This window comes from Cavia porcellus, unplaced genomic scaffold (genome assembly GCF_034190915.1).
Source record: "Cavia porcellus strain 051 isolate PalLab524CR breed Dunkin Hartley unplaced genomic scaffold, mCavPor4.1 scaffold_37, whole genome shotgun sequence".
Taxonomy (NCBI): domain Eukaryota; kingdom Metazoa; phylum Chordata; class Mammalia; order Rodentia; family Caviidae; genus Cavia; species Cavia porcellus.
In genome coordinates, this window is record NW_026947520.1 from 7,673,933 (window position 1) to 7,692,790 (window position 18,858).

Genomic DNA, 18,858 nt, shown 5'->3' on the forward strand with positions numbered 1-18,858 from the left:
TCCACAGTCTTCCAAACACAGGGAGATGGATGCAGGTGCCCCAGACCCACCCAGCCAATCCTCTGCATCCAGACACTGTGAGGGCCCCAAACAGGCTGGGCTCCAGGGACAGTGTGTGCCCACCTGCTTGCTTGGAACTCCAGAATTCTACCAGCAGAGCCAGAATAGGGAGGCAGACATAGGTGTCTCTGACCCGCCTAGCTGCTTCAGTGCACCTGGAAGGATCCAGGTTCCCAAACAAGCTGGACTTGGGGAAACAGTGTGCAGGACACTTACCCCAGGAAGTGGGGCCTCTGGAAATGTTGATGCTTGCCCCATTGCTTAGAAATCCACAGTCCTCCAGACACACAGGGAGGTGAATGAAGGCGCCCCTGACTCGCCCACCCACGCCACTGCCAGGTCTTTCGCTTCTTGCCTAAGACTAATTCCTAAATATTTCATTTTTTTGGCTGCAAGTGGGAAGGGTGTGGCTTCTCTTATTTCTCTCCCTGTGATTTTGTTGTAAGTGTATAGGAATGCTATTGATGTTTGAGTATTGATTTTCTATCCAGCTACATTACTGAATTTTTTATTATATCTAAATATCTTTCAATGGAGTTTAGGGGTTCTTCTATGTAGAGTATCATGTTGTCTGCAAACAATGATAATTAAGATTCTTCTTTTCCTATCTTTACTCCTTTTATTTCTCTCTCTTGTCTAATTTCTCTGGCTAATATTTGCAGTACTATATTAATAGGAGTGGTTATAAAGGACATCCTTGTCTTGTGCCTGATTTTAAGGTTAAGGCCTTCAGTTTTTGGTCATTTAGTATGATACTGGCTGTTGGTTTGTCATAGATAGCCTTTATTATATTGAGGTAAAGAGCATCTATTCCAATTTTCTGTAAAGTTCTTATCATGAATGAATGTTGGACCTTATTAAACGCTTTTTCTGCACAAATAGAAATGATCATTACTTAAGTGATTCTTACTTTTTGTTTATTGATATGGTGAATTACATTTATTGATTTAGGTATGTTGAACCATCCCTGCATGCCTGGAATGAATCCCACGTGGTCATGGTGTATAATCTTCTTGATGATTTGCTGCATCCTATTTGCCAAAATTTTATTGAGGATTTTTGCATCAGTGTTCATTAGGGAGATTGGTCTGTAGTTCTCTTTTTTAGTTAGGTCTTTCTCAGGTTTTGCTACTAATGTAATATTTGCTCCCAGGAAAGACTTAGGACGGATTGCTTCCCTTTCAACTTCATTGAAGAATTTGAGGAGTGTCTGCTTTAGGTCTTCTTTGTAATTCTTGTAGAATTCTGCCATGAATCCGTCTGGCCCTGGACTCTTCTTTGTAGGTAAGGACTTAATGACAGTTTCAATTTCATGAATAGAAATTGGGTTATTCAAAAGTTTTACATCCTGACCTAGGTTTGGTACTTCATACGTTTCTAGAAATCTGTATATTTTTTTCTGTTACCAAACCTTTGACAGTAGAGGTTTTCAAAATAGGTGTTGATGATCTTCTGCATTTCTATAGAGTTTGTAGTGATTGCACCTTTTTCATTTCTTATTGCATTAATCTGAGCTGTTTCTTTCCTGTTTTTAATAAGGTTGGCTAGTGGCTTATCAATTTTATATATTCTTTCAAAGAACAAACTCTTTGATTCATCAATTATTTGGATTGTATTCTTAGTTCCTTTTGCATTGATTTCTGTTCTCATTTTTATAATTTCCTCTCTTATTTTGACTTTGGGCTTGATTTGCTCTTCTTTTTCTAGATGTTTGAGACATAGCATCAGGTTATGTATTTGTATTCATTCTGTTTCCCTGATGTGGGTACTCAGTGCAATAAATTTTCCTCTGAGGACAACTTTCATTGCATCCCACATATTCTGGTAAGTTGTATCTGTATTTTCATTTTCTTGTAGATATTGTTTAATTTCTTCTTTAATTTCCCCTATGACCCACTGATTACTCAAGAGTGTGTTATTCAGTTTCCATGTGTTTGTGGGATTTTTGCAGTCTCTTTTATCATTTATGTCTAATTTCAAAGCTCTATGATCTGATAACATGCAAGGGATAATTTCAACTCTTTTCCATTTATTTAAATATGTTCTGTGAGCTAATATATGGTCTGTTTTAGAGAATGACCCATGTACTGCTGAGAAGGATGTGTTTTCTGATGTTGCTGGATGGAACACTTTGCCTATGTGTATCAAGTCCATTTGTTCACGTGTGTGATACAATTCTGTTATTTCTTTGCTGATTTTCTGTCTGGTTGATCTGTCCCTTGGTGTCAATGTATGTTAATGTCTCCTGTTACAATTGTGTTACTGATAATTTGATTTTTCTTTTCTGTTAATACTTGTTTTATATAACTTGGTGCTCTGGAATTTGATGCACATATATTTAAGATAGTTATCTCTTCCTCTTGAGGTTTTCCTCTAACAAGTATGTAGTGACGTTCTTTATCGCTTCTGATCATTATTGGTTTAAAGTTCACATTGTCTGCAAACAGAATGGCTACTTCCCTTTTTTGTGTTCCTGTTGTGTGAAGTATTTGTTTTCCATCTTTTGACTTTCAATTTGTGAGTATCCTTTTGGGTTAAATGGGTTTCTTTTAGACAGAATGTGGTTGGATTTTGTTTCTTGATAGATTCTGATATTCTGTTACTTTTAATTGGTTCATTCAGACCATTTACATTAATGGTTATAACTGGTATATGTTGGTTTATTGTTGACATGTTATCTTTATGATGTTGCATCATCTTTCTATTCTATTTAGTTGTCTGATTTGGTTAGTGGTTTTCTTCCTAAGTGCATCTAAGCTGTATTTCAGTGTTTTTTGCAGGATTGGCTTGGTGATCATGAAGTTTTTCCACTGTTCTTTTTCATGGAAGTATCTTATTTTACAATTTATTTTGAAGGACAGTTTTTCAGGGTACATCAGTCTAGGTTGGATATCATTTTACTTTGGGATCTGAAATATTCACTCCATGCTCTTCTTTTCTTTATTGTTTTTGTTGAGAAGTCTGCTGTTATTCTGATAGACTTTCTTTTATTGGAAATCTGTCATTTCTCTCTAACAGCTTTTAATATTCAATTCCTATGTTGAATTTCTGTTATGGTGATTATTATATGTCTGGATGTAATTTTATTTTGGTTATGGCTTTTTGGAGTTCTAAATGTTTAACTGATACTGATGTCAGTTTCCATTCTCATGTTTGAGAAATTTTCAGGTATTACTTCTCTAAATATCCTCTTGATATCGTTTGTAATGTCCTTTTCTTTTTTATTTATTTCTATCGATCTTATTTTGTTTTTGTTTGCATCATCTTCTAACTGTTGAATTGTTATTTCTTGATTCCTCATTATTTTTAAAAGATCTTTTCTTTCATTTTCACTAGCTGTAATCTTGTTTTCAAGGTCTGAAATTCTATCTTCACTTTCACTTAGGTGATTTTGACCACTTTCCATGGAGTTTTTGTTTTCCTGTATATCTGTTTGAATCTGCTTCATGTATTCTCTCTGTTTCTTATATTGTTAATCCAGGGTTTCTATCTCTTTGTTTTGTTCCTCTAATTTTTAACTGTGTCTTCTTTATATGTGTTAAGCATCTCTTTTATTTCTTTTATCATTTCTTCTTTTACTTGGGAGATTATTTCTTTTTTTGTATTCCTTTAAGGCTTCCCAGAGTTGATTCTTTTCTTTCAGTTGTTATTATTTCAGGTATTTCAGGTGTATTTTCTTCTATGTACATGGCTCTTAAGGTTTCTTGGGATGAGCTGTAGGTTTGAGATTGTATTTTGGTCTTTCATTTGGTCATTTTCCCATATTTCCATGTTTAAAGTGTTATTGAAAGGCTTCCCCTAGGCCTGTTGGACATCCTCTTCTATGCCCTCAGGTCCTGGGACTCTGGTTGCCCAGTTCCCTGTATTGAGAGAGTATCACTGTAGGAGGGGCAGGCAGACACAAGACCTGCAGAGCTAGTGGAGTGTGGCAGGAAGCTGTGAAGTTCCTTGTCTGTTGGGAGCAATAATCTTAAATTCCCAGGTCTCTAGATCATGCAGGGACACTCAACTAATTTCCCCAGTTTCCAGAATTGAGGGCACAGGAATGCCCAAGATCCCTGGAGAGGCCAAGCAAGTCAGGAAATTGGGAACTTGGTGCAGGCAGGCCCAAAAACTGTTGAGCTGGTTGAGTGTGGCAGGAAGCTGTCTAGTGATGATTTCTTAATGTTATTTTTAAAAACTCCTGTATTATTTTTATCTTTTTTGCTGTTTGACTTTCTTTTTTAAATTAAAAAATAACCATAAGGGAAATTTTATTCATGTAAAAGTTATAAAATGTTTGTTGACCACACTATGCCAGTACTGTACATTTCAGTGTACCAGATTTCAATGGCTACTTGGCTGGCCTCTTTAGTTTCCAGTTATTGTATTGATTTTAAAATAATTATGGAGCTATCTAGTTGCTTATTTAATAGTGTCAAATGCTTTTTACTTCATCATTTTTTTCTTTTTCAAATTATTTTATTTTATTTTAAAAGATTAATATTAAAGAGGACAGAACAAAGCACATCAGAACAGAACAACATAAGCAACACAGCACTTTACCACAAGAGAATCAGATATTAAGTAGCTACCATAAAGTCTCTTTCTTTGAAATAGTTGAGCATACCTTCACATACAATAGTATCAAACATAGCAAAATACTATAAAACCATTCAGGAGAATGAAATTATTACAGGGCATTAAGAACCAAATAACAGAAAATGAACAATGGCTACTATATTATTTTATTTTCCATGAATAATTTGTTTATGCTATAACACATATCCAATAAGATACAACACGATAGAATCAATGGAAACAGAAGAAAAAGAATTCAAAGACTTCGGACAAGATGATATGAAATATACAATGGCTATCATAATGTCTTGTTTTCTTCAAAATAGGTGTTTATATCATCACAGGTAATAAAATCAAACAAAACAATAAATCTATTCTAACTAATGAAAAAATTTTATAAGGCTTTACATCAATGTAATGGGCAATCAGGATTACCATAAAATTTTATGTATGCTTACCATTTCTTAGTGTAGGGAAACTATATGATATTCATACATCTGAGTTTGATTTATTTTGCTTATATGTATCATCTGAAGTTAGATCCATTTATTTATAAATATGTCAGTGTGTCATTCTTTATAGCTGAGTAGTACTTCCTCGTATAAAAATATTACAACTTTTTTATCCATTCCTCAGCTGATGGACACTTAGGTTATTTCCAAGATCTGGCTATTGGAAATTGAGCTGCTATAAACATGGGTGCACATACATCACTGTGGTATGAAGTCTTCAGTTCTGGGAATATGCCTACAAGTGGAATAGCTGGGTCAAATACAACTTCAAATCCCTTCTTTTTGAGGAATCTCCAGACTGAGATTCACAGGGGTTGCACCAGTCTACACTCTCACCAACAGTGCAGGAGAGTTCCTTTCTTGCCACAGCCTCTCCAGAATTTGTTTTTGGTAGTTTTACTGATCCTGAGGCCATTCTTTCTGGAGTGAGATGGGATCTCAGTGTGGTTTTAATTTGCATTTCTCTAATGAGTAATGATAATGGACATTTTTTCATGTATTTGCCATTTGTATTTCTTTGTCTGAGAATTGTGTAGTTATCTGAGATGCCCATTTTTGGATTGGGTTTTTTTTTAATTTGGCTTTCTGATTTTTAAAAATTATTTTTATATTTTAGACAGAATTTCTTTGTTTGAGGGAAAGTTCACTATGATTATTTCTCAGTTTGAAGGTTTTCTTTTAAATATGCTGTAGATTTCTTTTCACATACAGAAACTTTTGAATAAGATGTGATCCCAGTTATTGATTCTGGGAAGTATTTCTTGTGCAATTTTATTAATATTTATGAAATCTCTACCTACCCCTATGTCTTGAAGAGATTTACTCTGTTTGTCTTCTAATAGATTTAGTTTTTCTGTCTTAATATTGAGATCTTTGATTCATTTAGATTTTAATTTAGTACATTGTGATAAGCATAGATCTAATTTTAGTTTTTGGCATATGAAGAGCCAGATTTCTGGCACGATTTATTAAAGAGACTGTCATTCTTTCAGTGAACATGTTTGGCTGCTTTATCAAAGATAAGGTGGTTGAGCTTCTTTGTAGTTTTTGTTGTGCCTTATGATCTATTCCATTGTTTTTCAGATCTGTTTTTATTCCAGTACCATGTTGATTTTATTACAGTGACTTTATAGTATAACTTCAAGTCAGGGTTTGCGATCTCACCTGCCTTGCTTTTGCTGTTTAGAAGTGCCTTTGTTAGTCTAGGTCCCTTCTGGTTCTAGATGAATTTTAAGAGTTTAGATTTCTCTAGATCTATGAGGTATGTTGATGGTGTTTTCATTGTGATTGCATTGAATCCGTATAACAGTTTTGGAATAATGGCCACTTTCAGAATATTTATTATTCCTATCCACTAACAAGTGATGTGTTTCCATTTTCAGAAGTCCTCTTTTATTTTTTTAGGTTATTATAATTATAATTTTCCCTCTATAGATCTTTTCTTTCTTTTATGAGATTAATTCCTAAGCATTTCACCTTTTTGCATGCTAGTTTGAAGGGTGTGGCTTATTTCTCTTTCAGTGATTTTTGTTAGTGTATAGGAATGCTATTGATTTTTCAGTACTGACTTTGTATTCAGCTACATGGATGGATTTATTTATTATATCAAGGAGTCTTTCAATGCAGTTTTGGCATTCTTCTATGTAGAGTATCATGTCATCTTCAAATAATGATAATTTAGCTTCCTCTTTTCCTATATTTTTCCTTCTCTTGTCTAATTACTCTGGCTAGTATTGCTAGTACTATGTTGAATAGGAGAAATGATAATGGAAATCCTTGTCTTGTGTTTGATTTTAAGGTAAAGGCCTTCAGTTTTTGCCCATTTAATAAGATACTGGCTGTTGATTTGTCACAGAATGCCTTTATCATATTGAGGTAAAGATCACCTATTCCAATTTTCTGTAAAGTTCTTATCATGGATGAGTGTTGGCCCTTATCTAAAGATTTTCCTGCACCTATAGAAATGATTATGTGATTCTTTATTTAGGCTCTATTGATATGGTGGATTACATTTATTGATTTATATATGTTGGTGTATCCCTGCATGCCTGGGATGAATTCCAATCGGTCATGGTGTATAATCTTCTTGATGATTTGCTGTATCCTATTTGCCAATATTTTATTGAGGATTTTTGCATCAGTGTTCATTAGGGAGATTGGCCTGTAGTTCTCTTTTTAGTTGCGTCTTTCTCGGGTTTTGGTACTAGAGTAATATTTGCTTCCAGAAATGACTTAGGAAGATTTGCTTTCCTTTGGCTTTCATTGAAGTATTTGAGGAGTTTTGACATTAAGTCTTCTTTGTATTTCTTGTGGAATTCTGCAGTGAATCCATCTGGGCATGGGCTCTTCCTTTTAGATAAGGACATAATTACATTTTCAATTTCATTAATAGAAATTAGGTCATTCAGCAGTTTTATATCTTCTTGACCAAGTTTTGGTAGTTCATATGTTTCTAGGAATCTGTTCATTTCTTCTTTGTAATCAAACACATTAGAGTAGAGGTTTTTGAAATCGTTGTTAATGTCTGTATTTCCACAGAGCCTATAGTGATTTCACCTTTTTCATTCCTTATTGCATGAATTTGAGCTTTTTCTTTCATTTTTAAAAAAGATTGTGTAGGGTCTTATAAACCTTATTTAATCTTTCAAAGAATCAATTCTTTGATTCATTGATACTTTAGATTGTTTCCTTAGTCACTATTACATTAATTTCTGCTCTGATTTTTATAATTTCCTTCCTTCTTTTGGCTTTGGGTTTGACTTGCTCTTCTTTTTCTAGATGTTTGCAGTTTAACATCAGGTTATTTATTTGTATTTGTTCTGTTTTCCTGGTCTGGGAAATAAGTGCAATAAGTTTTCCTCTGAGGATAGCTTTCATTGACTTCACAGACTCTAATAAGTTGTATTTTATGTTCGTTTGCCTGTAGGTATCGGTTAATTCTTCTTTAATTTCACCTGTGAAGCTCTGAATACTCAGGAGTGTGTTATTCAGTTTCCACATGGTTGTTGAATTTTTACACTATCTTTTGTCACTAATTTCTAATTTCATGGGGCTGTGATCCTAGAACATTCATTGGATAATTTCAACACTTTTGCATTTATTTAAATATGTTCCTTGAGTGAATATATGGTCTTTATTAGAGAATGACACGTGTACTGCTGAGAAGAATGAGTGCTCTAATGTTGTTGAATGGAATACTCTGTATATGTGTATGAAGTCCATTTGTTCACAGGTGTGACACAGTTCTGTTATTCCTTTGCTGATTTTCTGTCTGGATGATTTGTCCCTTGGTGTCAATGGTATGTTCAGCTCTCCTGCTATAATTGTGTTATTGCTTGTTTGGTTTTTCTTTCCTATTAATACTTGCTTTGTGTAACGGTGTGCCCTGGAATTTGTTGCATATATATTTAAGATTGTTATCTCTTCCTCTTGAAATTTTCCCAGTGTGTAGTGTGTGTAGCCTGTTTGTAGCCAGTGTGTAGTGACCTTCTTTATCTCTTCTGATCATTCTTGGTTTGAACATCATGTTGTCTACAAACAGAACAGCTATCACCGCTTTTTGGGGGGCTTCCTGTGGAATGACATACTGTTTTCCATCCTTTGACTTTCCTTTTGGGTTGGATGTCTTTTAATGGATCCATGGTGTCAGTCTGTTTCTTTTAATTTGTGAATTGAGACAATTTACACTAATGATTATAACAGTTATATATTAGTTTACTGTTGACATGTTATCTTTCTGCTGTTCCATCTACCTTTCCATTCTGTTTAATTGTCTGCCTTGCTTAGTGGTTTTGTCAGATGTGTATCTAGAATGTCTTTCAGTATTTTTGCAGGGTTGGTTTGATGATCATGAAGTTATTCAACTGTTCTTTTTCATGAAATTGTCTTATTTCTCCATCCGTTTTGAAGGACAGTTTTGCAGGGTACATCCATCTCATTTGGAAATTATTTCTCTTTAAGGATTTGCAATCCTTCACTCCATGGTCTTCTTGACTTTGTTGTTTGTGCTGAAATTTATTGGTGATCTATCTTTTCTCTCTAGCATCTTTTAACATTCTATTCTTATGTTGGATTTTTGGGATGGTGATTATTATATGTCTGGGTGTAGTTTTATTTTGTTCATGGCTATTTAGAGTTCTATATGCCTCACTAATCTAAATATTGGCTTCTGTTCTCATGTTTGGGAAATTTTGAGCTATTGCTTCTGTAAATCACCTCTTGATATCATTTGTGTTGTCCCCTTATTTTTTATTTATTCCTGTCAATCTTATGCTGTTTTTCTTTGCTTCATCTCGTGGCTGTTGAATTGTTATTTCTTGATACTTTGTTAATTTTAAAAGATCTTTCCTTTCCTGTTCAGTAGCTGCAATCTTGTCTTCGAGGTCTGAAATTCTATTTCCACTTTTGTTGAGATAGTCTTAACGACTTTCAATGGAATTCTTGATTTCCTGTGTATCTGTTTGAATTTGCTTAATTTATTCTCTTTTTTTCTTATATTGTTCATCCAGGAATTCTTCGTTTTTGAGTTTTTCCTTTAATTTTTAACTGTGTCTTCTTTAGATGTGTTCATCATTTCTTTCATTATTTTTATCATTTCTTCTTTTACTTGGGAGATTATTTCTAATTTGAATTCCTTTAAAGCTTCCCGATCTTGCTTCCTTATTTCAGTTGCTATTATTTCAGGTATGTCAGATGTATGAAATATATTGTCTTCTATGTACATGGCTCCTAGGCTTACCTGGGATGAGCTGGAGGTTTGAGGTTGCATTTTAGTCGTTTGTCTTGTCATTTTCCTATATTTCCCTGTTTCAATTGATGTTCCTTCAGGGTGTGTTGGAAATTGCCTTCTCTGCCTTCTGCTCCTGGGTCTGAATGGAGGTGCTGAACGTGATCCAGTCAGGCTCATAGGACATCGAATGCCACCTCCAGTTTTCCAGGAAGGTGGGTGGGCTCCTAACCACTGTGGGTGATGCTCCAAAGCACTTCATGGGCTAGTACTTATGCGGTGGAACGCACTTCAGATGCCTTCAGCACCCCTGATTGATGAAGGTCGCTGAGCATGGTCTAGTCTGGCCCGCAAAACATCCCAAGCCTAATCTAGTGTGGTTGGAAGCTCAGCAAGCACTTACCCACTGGATGTGATTATCTTAAACTCTCCCTAGGCAATACTGGAATGCTGCAACTCACCTCTGGCAACTCCAGCTTCCCGGGCTGAAAGAAGTTCGCTAGGTGTGTAACCTGCAGAGCCCAGTCTAGTGTGGCTAGAAGCTAGCCGTGCACTTAAACACTGGGAGTGATGATCTTAAACTCCCTGGGGCCGTGCTGGTGTCAAAAAATCAAATGGTAAGTGGGATAGTGAGAGAGTCAGACAAAAACAGAGACAGTGACAGAGAGAAGAGAGACTTTATTAGGAAAGTAATGGGGGTGTTTGGGAAGAAAGGTTGGAATTTGGAATTTAGAGCAGCTTTAATGACCACATAGATTTAGCATTAAAGGCAGATGGTGTCAGATTTAGCCTTACCCAGGTCTTCTAAGAAAAACACAGGGAAAGAGAGAATAATACAAATAAAGGCATTGACTATGATTATTGACAATCACTATAGATAGGATAAACAAGGAAGCTGCACAACAGTGAAGGAGAAGAGCATGTAGGAGCATCTGTAGGACGGAGTGAAAGAAGGCTATACACCAAGGGTGATATGCAAGAGAATCAAATGAGATGAAGACTAAAATGATCATAATAATAGATAAGGAAGTGTTTTCAAAAGCACGAATTTGAGAAGAGATGAGGTCACTGAATGAGAGAAGTGCAGTTATCCATTCCTGTCTAACACTAAGAGTAGTAAGCAACATACCTGTGGGGGACAGGCTGTTTTAAAAAGCACAGACAAACAATGAGGAAGGAACTGATTTGCAAGTTAGTACTGTAGTGGGCAGTGAATAATCGTGGGCAATTGGGGAATAAATGATTGAAAGTTTGTATTTTTAAGGAAGACGGAGGGGAAAAGGTAACAAGAATAAGACACTCACTCTGCATGTCAAGTTCAGATTAAACATAACCACTCAATTTGAGCCCTGCAGGAAAACAAAGACTTGCTGAGGGGAATATTAAAGGGAAGCTGAAAGACAAGGTAGGCTATGCTGATAGATTGTATTTCAGATGACAGAGATCAGGGCTCTCAAGAGGGAGAGAAGAGAAAGATCATGGAGAGAGCCCCTCATGCAGAACCGAGTTCAGGGTGGTGGAGAATGGTAAGAGGGGCCAGGTCTTGTTATACTGAGTACAGAAGATCACTCAGGAGTCATACTACTGTGAGATTCATCTTTGAGGAATCAGTAACATCTCTGAGATTTGGGGGATTAGGAAGAGTAGGTTTAATATTGCTCTTGATCACCAGTCATCCTGAGCATAGCTTAAAAAAAGGTACAACCTTAATTACAATATCCAGGGTCTTTCTTGGCCTCACTGTGAGAAAAACACACAAACTTCTTTGTAGGATGTTTTAAGTTTATTTGAGAAGCATAGGAACTTCTTGGGAGGCCTGCTTCAGCAAATAGATCTTTTTCATTTTAACTGTCTTTCTTCTCTCTTAGTATAACTACTTGACTACACATTCTCATATAAATAGTCATTTAAAGAATCAGAAATCTTCGAAATGTGGAAAGCTTTGAAAATATTATTCAATAACAGTTCAATAGAACTTTGGGTCATGGATGCTCCTGTGTGTGAACAGAAGAGTTGGCCACAATTTTGCCTCCCTTCACTGATTCTCCATGGAGTGACAACCACCGCTGTGGTCATTTTCCCCAAACTTAGAAATAGAATTAAGCTCTTGAACTGAGGCTCCAGTGCAATTTATAAATCAATCATTTCTCTGTAGAAATATACATTTATGTTATCCAAATTTGATAAATTATAAAATCAATTGAGTTTATAATTTTATTAACTTCAAAATAATTGTACAAGAAAATTACATTTCTAGTAAATGACAGTCTAGAACATGTTTCATGCAAGCTTAAGAAAAACTCATAATCTGATGCTTAGATTTTCTAGTGAAATACATAGCTAGTCAATGGATAACTAGTCTTTTAAAATTTGCTGTTCTTTTCCTGAAGCTAGTATTTTTAATTTTTATTAGGAACTTTTTGTGATACATGATGATTACACTGGTCACAGGTAGCTGGTATGTACACACAACATTCAGAATTCTTTTACTGGCTTTTCCCCTTGCTCCTTACATCCCTTGGTCCTTTACCCATTTGTGAAACATTGCATAAGTATTAACAAATTATTGTTAAAATCTTCTAATATAATGCTATCCTATTTATTTGTGTGCTATATGTGAAGATCTTTTTTAAATGCATTTAAAATTGCACCATATGTCATAAATTAAATATTTTAAAATGCACTAATCTGTTCTATTCTCAGTAACACTTAGGACGGTAAATGTCATTTTTCTTTGACATTAGTAGTATTGAGCTAGGTTTATTTTGTGAAATAGTGTCTACCAATAATTATTATTCTGTTTTTAACCTTGCAATGCATTTACATTTTAGATGCATACTTTTAAAATATCTTATTTGAGGTTTAGTTTTATATCCATTTTCAAAATTTCAGTATTCACTTGCTGTGATCATGAATATATTTGGAGAGTTACCTTATAGTGTAATTGTCTTTTCCATCATTTCATTTCTCTTTAACATTCTACAGACTTGGCATTTTATTTTTAAGATTTTTCTTTACTGGTTTGAAGTTGACATGCTATTGTTTAGTCTTAAATTTGTTGCTCACGGTACTATAATGTGTATTGAATACTTAAAACTAATAAGCTTAATGCTTAAAAAATACCTTTCATTTAAAGCAGATTTTAATATTGATTGCATCAGATTAGTTCTATGATATTTCTTGGGTAGATTTTTTTGTTTTTGTTTTGAAATTCTTTCAGCCCGGGAAGCTGGAGTTGCCAGAGGTGAGTTGCAGCATGCCAGCATGCCCTCATTTGTTTTAGCTTCAGGGTTTTCCCCCATGAATCATATTATTGTTTTTTATTCCAACAATGTCTTTTTGGATACACACATAGGATACACATATAATATTTTCATAATTTTATTATTTCAGATCATTTGTGGAGGAAGGTTATTTTTCTTCTTCTTTAAATAGATTTTTTAAAATTTCCTTTAATTCCAGACATGTATTTTTTTCTATTTTTTCATTTGTAAATACCTTTGCTTCATGTTAGTTTCCTTGTTAAAATTTTTTAAAAATTTTTTGCAATACAGAGGATTGAATCCAAAACACGCACTGAAATGCATTGCTAAACTTCTCTTTCTTTCTTTCTTTCTTTCTTTCTTTCTTTCTTTCTTTCTTTCTTTCTTTCTTTCTTTTTCTTCCTTCTTTCCTTCCTTTCTTTCCTCTTTCTTCCTTTCCTTCGTCTTTGTTTTCTTTCTTTCTTTTCTTTTCTTTCTTTCTTTCTCTCTCTCTCTTTCTTTCTTTCCTTCTTTCCTTCCTTCCTTCCTTCCTTCCTTCCTTCCTTCCTTCCTTCCTTCCTTATTTACTTTTGTAGATTTTAAGACAAGAATTTGCTGAGTTAGGCAGGCTGTCCTGGAACATGTGACCTTCTTCACTTATTCTTGTGAGCAGCAGAAATCACAGGCTGTATTAGTATGGAGCAAGCCTAGACAGAGAACTTTAAAATGAGATTTTTGTCATTAGGCATGATTACATTCTCTCATTCTAATGACTGTGTGTACATCACAGTTACGACACAGAAAGAAGAGGAAATTCATGGAAAACCACTGCCTACACATTATATTGATGAAAGCATGAGCCTGCCTGGGGAATGTACAGATATTTTTACAGCATGCATGCACTAACACAGAGATAAATGTAAACCTAGGATGAACTAAAAGATATGCTAAATCATCAAAGATGAATGTACCGTTCATGAGAACCTAGGTATCAATGAAGGAGTGTGAGTGCAGAACTGATAGAAGGACTGACTAACTTGTGTTGTAAAAATACAAAATACAAAAAACTAAGAATAAAAAGCTTATATTTCCATACTGGCAATGTTATGTACTCATATAAGAGATAGTTTACATGAATTTCAAAACAATCATTTTTAAAACTTAGAAAGAGAACACACATCACCACCACTTCCTTCCAAAACAATAACACACAAATAAGTAAAACTCTTTTCAGGGTCTCCACAGTTGGTGCAAATGTTAGACTGTTACAGGATAGAGCATCACAGGGAAATAATAAGGGATGATAGATTTCTCAGTCTGACAAATCATGTCCTTCTTGGAATTCCATGTCCCATTCTTCAGAATAACAAATTGGGGAAGTTTTTTTGAAAATTTGTTGTCTTTTTGAAAATTCTGTGCCTCTGTGTGTGTATATGCAAGCATGCAAGCCGGTATTATAATTATTTCCTTTTTTCCATTTGTTTAGTGCATATTAGTTGCACACAATACTGGATTTCATTTGATAAATTCTTTTTTTTTAATTTTATTTAAGAGGAAAAAGAGAAAAACACAAAACAAAACAAAGCGGTGTAAAGGTACACGTAATACAGAACTACAAAAAAAAGCAGTAAGAAATCACCTGTTAATAGATTACATATTATCATCTTAGAAATAGCTGCTCAAATCACAGTATCAAAGAATACAAAGTAGACATTCAAACAGAGAGACTGCAAACAGCTGTGTTCAATGATCCAAAAACATTAATATAGTCAGCTATTTAACACCCTTAAACACACTTGCTGTTATACTTGCATATAGCACACTCTGATCATCTCCACAACTGCATTATTTCTCTTTTCTCTCTTTCCCCCTTGTGTAACTCCTTTCATCTGCTTTAATCTTCCCCCTCTTCCCTTGTCTATTTTCTCTATCTTCTTGTGTTAAAAAAAAAGTAATATGCAGGGGCTGTGGATTTAGCTCAGAGGCATAAACACCTGCCTTGCAAGCAGGTGGTTGTGAGTTCGAACCCTGGCACCGATAAAAAGGAAAAAGACAAAAAAAGAAAAGAAAATATGCAATATTTGTCCTTCTTAGTTCTGCTTCTTTCATTTAAAATAATGATTTCTTTGTGAGCAGCAGAAACATACCTACTTTTATGCAAATTCTGTGGTTTCATTCTTCATAACTGAGGAACTCCTGTGTCTATACCCACATTTCATTTATCCATCATTTGATGGTTACTCGGGATAATGGCATGACTTTGCTATTGTGATTTGTGCCACAGCCCACAAGGGTTTGCTGGTATCTCTAATCTATGTGGACCTCAGTTCTCTCAGGTGCGTATGGAGGAGGGTGGATGACAGCTGGATCAGGCATTAACTCTATTTTGAGATTTCTGAGTGACCATCAGTCTGAATTCTATAACAGTTTTTTAAATTTACTTTGGTAGAAGCAGCATAAAAGTGGCTCTTTCCCTGTACTCTTAACACATTTACTGTGTTTCCTTGATGATAGATACTCTGACTAGGTGAGGTGGAATTACAGTGTAGTTTTATTTTCATTTTTGCCATAGCTAAAAATGTTGAAATAATCTAAGAAGTTTGAAAATGTCTTTTACAATTTATTTCTTCTCAAGTCTAACTTTTTTAAAGTATAGAGATACTTTATAATTTTGAGTCAACCCCAAGCTTAATATTTAATTATGGAACTTCTACTGAGGTGAATGTAATGGACGTACTTTGACTTTTTCTTTACAAATATAGTATGCCCCCAAGGGTTTCAATAATTAAATAACACATGATTTTCTAATTTTCCTGATATAATTAAACCAGGGCCTTGTGACATGAAGAAGTGAGATAATTAAACCAGTGCGTGGATGACATGAATAAATGTCCAGAAGGAGCTACAGTGAAGGAGCGGAACTCATTCTCTTGGATTTAACCACGAATCTGGGTTTATAAGTTGCTTTCTTCATATTTTTCTTTATTGACGGCATAATCACGGTAGTGGGAAACCTGGACAACATTCTCTTAATAAAAATTGACCCAGAACTTCACACTCTCATATGCTTTTCTTCTCGAGCTTATCTGTTCTGGACCTGTGTTTCTCCACAAATGTCACCCCCAAAGTGCTAGAACATTTCTTATCAGAAAAAAAAAAAAAAACATTTTCTATGTTGTTTGCCTGGTACAGTGCTATATTGCCATTACCATGGTCCTCACACAGCACTGTATGCTGGCCATCATGGCTTATGACTGCTACCTGGCCATCTCTAACCCACTACACTATACCTGCAAGATGTCTAAGACTGTCTATGTGTGCCTGGTCATTGTTACTTATGTCCATGGCTTCCTTCTTAGTGAGATGGAAAACTTACAGACTGACAGCCTCTCCTGTGACACCAATGAAGTCAACCATTTCTACTGTGCCAATCTTCCTGTGATCAAATTGGCCTGTTCTGACTCCTACAGCAAAGAGCTGTCCATATGCATTGTATCTGGCTCCAGGAATGGGCAGTCCCTCCCGATCATCCTCATATCCTACTTGATTATCCTTGTTGCTATCTTCCAAAGCCACTCTGCAAAGGAGAAAGGAGAGCTTTTTTCACATGTGGGTCCCACCTGACAGTAGTAGTTTTCTGTACAATCCCCTACTGTATAAATTTGAGGCAACACACAGAAAAGTCAGTGGATCAGGGCAGGACGGTGGCCATGTTTTACACCACAGGGATCCCTATGCCATACCCTGTGATCTATGGCCTCAGGAACAAGGTTGTGAAGGGTGCATTGAGAAAAGCAATAGGGAGGCAAAAACTAGACAAATGAAAGTTCTGGGCTTGCATTAAAAATACTCTAGAAATAAAAAGTGCAACATTTTTTAGTTAGACATCATATCATGGGCTGACTTGGCTCAATGAATTTCTAACTTTTCCTGTAGATAGCAGCCAAGTTTAAAATTTCTGAAAGCAGAGGTTAGCAAAGGTTATAACTGAGACATTTCACTCCACTCCTATTAGATACTGACATCTCAGTCAAAAGGAGTTGATTTAAGTGTATCTTTTATTTTTCTGTTTTTGCTTTATTTTGCTTTCCTCATAGATTAATCAATCAAAGGGGTCCACAGCTAAACACTGAATGCTTTTGTTTCTAACCTTTCAAAATTTGTTTAATTTTAAGCTTAGATAACATTCATAAAGTTATTTTCTGATCCTGATTGGGAACTAAGAAATTAGCTCACTTGTGAAAATGTTCCATAGATGTTGTAAATCTTCCTGACAACATATCTGCTCATATCTTACAGGTCAATATCTAATGATATTGTCACACTTTACAGTATGTTACAGTAAATGATCAGTATTCTATCTATAATTAAATAACAATTTCACAGCCTTGGAGAATATTGTTATTTAGATATGAATTTTCTTCCAAAATCTGTTGTGTTGAAAGTTCAGTCACCAATGATCCTGTGATCACAGTAGGGACTTGGATTGGGGGGAACAAACCATTTTATATCTGATCTTATCAATGGAATAACTGAGTGGGTTGATATTTGGCTTGCCTATTGGAAGATAGTGGGAGCATTAGGAACTAGGCTCTGGATGGAGGACTCAGGTTCCTGGGGAGACTCTGGCTCCTATTTCCCTCTCTCTGTTTCTTCCAGGCTAGTATAAGTTGAGCTGATTTGCTCTATTGCCCACTATGATGATTCCCTCAGCACAGTCCCCAAAGCAGCCAGCTTAACCAACCACAGGCTGAAATCTCTGAAACCATAAACCAAAGTAAAGTTTCTCCTTTCATGTTGTTTATCACAGGTATCTTTTCATAGTGATAGAATAGTGTACTATTCTCTAGTAAAGTGTATAAATGTCCACAATAACATGGGAGAATACATGGGTAGCATAGCTTTGATGGAGTAAAAAAGAGAAAATGGATAATAAAGCTCTAATGCACTAAAAAAATGGTTTGTATGTAAATGACCTGCCCCTCTCTCATATGTGTGTATTCCAGCACAGGTGACAGTTAAGCAGTCATGAGTTCTGTATTGCCAGTCAACTTTGATTCACCTTCAAGTGAACAACTCTTTTTCAAACTCTTCAAAATAAGATATATACTTTTAACTGATTTTTCTACTTCAAATATTTCTGTATGATGCATTATTTTCAATTGCTTAATAGAATTAAATAACTTAATTCTGGTTGTATTTTAGACATCATCTAATTCAAAAGCTTGACTTAGTGGAGAAAATAATTAAACTCAAAGGATGTGATGACGTAGCTAGAATAAAATTGCCCATTTTCATGTTTGTGACAAAAGGCTGTAATATTTACTTAACCAGGTGATGACCTATTCCTGTACAATCTAAAATTGTTTAGATACATAGGTGTCTATAAATTAAAATTGATTAATAAGAAATTATTTCTTGAAGTAGCCCTCATCTTTTCTCATTCAACTGTGTAACCAACCTATTTATAATGATACCCAGCACATAATAGTAATAGCATCATGCTTCATAGATGATAGTAGTTTCTTTACACCTAGTAAAATCTCAATAAATGTTACATGAAATCTCCTATGTGATGTTTCACCACGTAAATAAGCATTCTCTAGAGGCTGTCTATTACAACTATATTTTCTTTTCAGTATCATAAAATGCCTCTGAGGACATATTTTCTAAAGGACTAGTTTAAAACTAGTTGCTTTGAAACCAAGATTATATGGAAAATTCTGTTTTTACATAGATTAGGGGTTCATTTTATTTA

The 18,858-nt window shown here is 35.0% G+C and overlaps 1 pseudogene; it reads left to right on the forward strand.

The window, feature by feature from the left end:
* The first annotated feature begins 1,310 nt into the window (after window positions 1-1,310).
* LOC100735408 (olfactory receptor 5M5-like) lies at window positions 1,311-16,924 on the forward strand (annotated as a pseudogene).
* The last annotated feature ends 1,934 nt before the right edge of the window (window positions 16,925-18,858 follow it).